Genomic DNA, 4,858 nt, shown 5'->3' on the forward strand with positions numbered 1-4,858 from the left:
TAACCAAATTTACATTTCTTTAATATTACAACAATTAATGCTATTGCTCTAAGCTAAGTCTATACGCAGAGATAGTATCCAGGTCATTGGGAGCTAGGGTCAGATTAAGAAATAAGAATGATCTTCTATCATGCCACCACCTCTCATGAGCCTAGCAAGTTGTGGAAGATGGCCCTCACTGGTGTCATCTGGCATAGAAAAATGTTCCCCAGAAAGTTTGTAGATCCTGCGTCTGGGACTGGATATGGAATACACTTACTTTAAGGAGTGGAAGATGGCATCACCCTCTCCAAGCAGATTGTTGGTTGGGGTTCTTTTGATTTCTAGTGAGAGAAACTGAACTCAGAATGTCTTAAGCACAACAGCAAATGTATTGGCTCACATGACTGAAAAATCCAGGAGGTATACCCAGCTTCAGGTAGTGCTGGGTCCAGAGACTCACATTTTATCATCAGGGCTGGAACAATCTCCATCTCTCAGCTCTCCTTTTCTCCCAGGTCCCATGTGATTCTCCCAACAGTTCTTAGATTACACAATTCTTTCTGCTGTTAGCGCCAACAGTAAAAGAAGTTCTCCTTTTCAATCTTTCAGAAAATGTCCAGGGTGGGCCTGACTCTCATTGGATTGAATTGGGGCCCATGCCCACTCCTGAACAAAACACTGTGGCCTGAATGATAAGCGGATTGGCTAGATCTAGAGCCAGAGGTGTGATCAACCCAGCTTGAACCACAGTTCAAGTACTAGGAAAGGAGGATGAATTGGTCTCCAAAGGATATTCAGGATGTCTCCAGAATAAGAGGAAACAGGTGTTGATAAAAAACGAAAGAAAGAAACAGATGACCACTATACCAGTGTTTCGGGCAAGCAAATCTATAAAATCTGTGCATTTAGGGGACAGTGTAAATCTTATCTAATATTGCCTTTTCCTAAGTGGCCTAGAAGTAGTATTATTAACACAAAAGGATGTGTTGGTTCACTTCATTTTAAGGTTTCTTCTTCACTCATAGCCACCTTCTCTGAGAATTGCCCATCTACCCATAGTGGTGGACATGTACTGCCATGTTTGATCCTACCCTCATGGTGCTAGCTGATTGGACCAGGCATGAAGACAACAGATCCCAAAAATCTAGCTCATCTGCATACTAGTGGCTAATCAAATTCTTCATGGGCTCCACTGAGACTGAGAAGGGGTTTGAGAACTCAAGAAAGCCCACAAAATCCTCCTCCTGAGAGATCCAGAAAGTTCCTGGTTCCCATTCTCCTGAGGCCTTATTTGTGTTTCTTCAGATCCTGTTAAAAAGACTTCTGCCTGCATCCATTTAATAACTTCTTGGTTTTGCTTATGCTAATTTGAGTCTATTTCTGTTAACTGAAACCAAATGACTTTACCAAGACTAATTCCAGTCACAAGCTTCCAGCAGCATTGAAGAAGGAGTAGCTGATTTTGAGTGTGATTTTAATGTTCTCTGAACTTGGCCCCTGTGGTTGCATTTCCCAGGCTCTAAGCTCTTGCTGCTAAGCCTGTCACTAGTCCCAGTAGTTCTGAAATGTTTGGGTCTTTCAAAGCTCCTGTCTGAGTGAAGTAGTGCCAGTTATCAATTGCCACAGCAATGTTGCATGACTGGTGCACCTGGAATCAGCTGTTGGGTAAGCGTGGCAATCCTCCTGATCTTGACTGGGCCTGCCATACAAGAAAATAACATAGGAAGGCAGGTAGGAGGCATTTGGAATGATAGGAAATATTGTGATTTTATTTTATTTTTTTTTAAAGTCTTGATTGAATTTGTTACAATATTGCTTCTGTTTATATGTTTTGGTTTTTTGGCCCCGAGGCATGGGGGACCTTAGCTCCCCGACCAGGGATTGAACCCGCACCCTCTGCATTGGAAGGCAGATTCTTTACCACTGGACCACTAGGGAAGTCCAAACATTGTGATTTTAAGTAGGGTAACCAGGGAAGTTCTAACTGATAGAAAAACAATAACTCAAAGACTTGAAGGAGGCAAGGGGATAATCCATGGAATTATCTAAGTGACTGTGTGTGTGTGTGTGTGTGTGTGTGTGTGTGTGTGTGTGTGTGTGGAGAGAGAGAGCAGTTCAGATAGCAAGCCCTGAAGCAGGAGTGTGTCGATCATATACAAGAAACAACATGGAGTTCAATGAGGAAGAAGCAGAATGAGCCAGAGTAAGGGTGGTAGGAGATAAGGGAAGGGTGATAACAGGGCTCAGGTCATGGAGGACCTTGTAGGTGACATGAAGGCTTTGGCTTTTACTCTGAATGAAGTAAAAAACCATTGAATGGGTTTAAACAGAAGGGTGACATGATCTGACTAACTTAACAGCATCCCTTTGGGTAGTGAATTGACAACAGGCTGTAGAGGACAGACTCAGTGAGACTAGTTAGGAGGCTATGGCAATGGTCCAGGTGAGAGAAATGATGGATTGGAGCACAGTGATGGCCCCAGAGGTAATGAGAAGTAGATTGTAGATATATTTCATAAATATGGACATGATGCTTCCGAAGGGAAAAGAAGTTGCCTATGGTCTAATGATGACAGAGATGGTTCAGAGACAACACCACTCTGTACCAAAGATGGTTTTTACAACTTTGGTCAACTATGCCTTATGCAAGCACCTTGATAGAAGGCTTGCTGCCCCATGGCCTAGGAAGTGAGGGGCTTCTCTGCATCTCAGCCATTCCAAGCAAGGACTTTTCGTCATTCTTCATGTGGGGTCCGGGAGGATGAGGGTTGGTCCCACTCACAGCAAGATTCTCATGCAGCTTTGTGGATAAGTGTGTAGGCTTTGTATTCTACAGAGCAGACTTGGATGCACATCTTGGCTCTACCACTTACTTACAAATGGTAAACTTCAGCTTTCTGAGTCTCAGTCCCATCATCTGTAAAACTGGGGTAATAATAACTCAGTAAGCAGAGACAGTGATGGCATAGTGGAAAAACAAAAGCCAGAACTGAATTCATGAAAGAAAACCAGACACAAAAGAGTACATACTATGTGACTCCATTTACATGAAATTTAAGAACCAAAAAAATTAATCTATTATTGCCATAGGAAACACTGGTTGCCTATGTGGGAAGTGAGTAAAAAGGAGCTAAGGGAACTTTCTGGGGTAATGATCTATATATTGATTAGGGTGATGGTACATAGTGTATACCTTTATCAAAACTCATTGAACCTGTAAAATCTGTACATTTCACTGTATATAAATTTTAATTGGATTTTTAAAAAGAATCCAATCCAGCCTAAATTCATTATATCCTATGGTGATATAGAGCTGATTTTAAGTCTTATCCCTGACTTCAACTAGCTCCCATCTTGTAAAAACATTCTTATTTTTATGGCACAGGTGATATGTGTGTGTGTATATATATATGTATATATATATATATATATATATATATATATACATATACATATATATATCACAAGTAAAATTTGTGATATATATAACACAAGAAAACACAAATAAGTAAAATTCAAGTGTAAGCCTACCCCAAGAGATAACCTCTTTTTAAATATTTTGATATATATTCTATTATTCTATATATTGTTTGGTAGCCTGACCTTTTCTCTTAACTGTACTTTTTGTTGTACCAATTAAACTGAGTAAGTACATTGACAGAAAAAAAAAATACACCAGTAGAAATTTATCCCAAGGAAATAGAGATGTACATGATATTTTACAGAATAATTTATATTAGTGAAAAATTAGAGGAAACCTTAAACTATATCAATAGATCGATTAAATAAGTTATGTGAAAGGAATACTTTGGTAAATGTAGTTATTGGCAAGGAAAGTTACACATATCATGAAGTGAAAAAGCTGGCTTTATTTTACAATGAGAATCTAACTGTGCAGTGTACTGTCATTAAAACAAAGTTAAATTAGAGAACAGTATGTACATCATTATATATACATACTGGTAACTATGTTACTGGTATTTAGTGGGGGTCGCAGATTATGGAAAGACGTCCATTTTCTCTTTATCTTTTGAGTTCTTAACTATGAGGATGTATTGTCAGAAAAAAAACAGTTGAGGTTTTAAAAGATGATTTTCTTTAAATTGCCCTCCCCAAATACTGACCCACTCACTTGGGCAAGTGCCCCTTGCTAACTCAAAGTGTGGTCCTTAGACCAGCAACAGAAGCATCACCTGGGAAATCCGAATTCCCAAGCCCCATCCCACCCCTAGTGAATTAGAATCTGCACGTGAACGCGATTAGCATGTCTGAGCAGCTCTGAGCAAGAGCGGACCGCTTCCCCTGTCTGTGTTCTTCCCTACTCAAGGGGCCTGTGACAGAGGTGTCCCTATGGTCCCTCCCAGTTGCAATTTTCTAAGCTCATGTCTTGTTTTCAGCGTGAATGCCTATAAAAAGACAGCTGAAGACACTAAAGGATGAGCGGCCTGCCTGAACAGCCCTGCTGCCCAGGTGGGCACTGAAGTAGCCTCAGGCTACATCCAGGTCAGGAGGAAGCCAGGGGCAGGAGGCTACTTGGGATTTCTCTTGATGGTGGGGGCGGGAGGGCGCCCGACTGGACCAGAATGGAAGGCGCTGGGCAGTAACAGGGCAGCAGGAGGCGCTGCGAGGTGCTTGAGGAAGGTGCCTCACAGACCCATCTGGAATGCAGGGTGCAGGGTGGCCTCAGGGCGGCACCAGGTGCTGCGCAATACCACCTAAAAGCACAGCGCAGGACGGGCTGGGGCGCAGTGCGGCCTCAGGATGGCAGGGGGCGCTGCAGAATCGTGGCCCACTCTGGGCTGCCGCAAGTCCTTGGCCGCTGGGGAAATACACACCTGGGCAGGCGGGGGCTGGGGCCGAGGGGCGGGGCTCCAGG

Source organism: Balaenoptera physalus, assembly GCF_965194825.1.
Source record: "Balaenoptera physalus genome assembly, chromosome: 16".
Taxonomy (NCBI): Eukaryota; Metazoa; Chordata; class Mammalia; order Artiodactyla; family Balaenopteridae; genus Balaenoptera; species Balaenoptera physalus.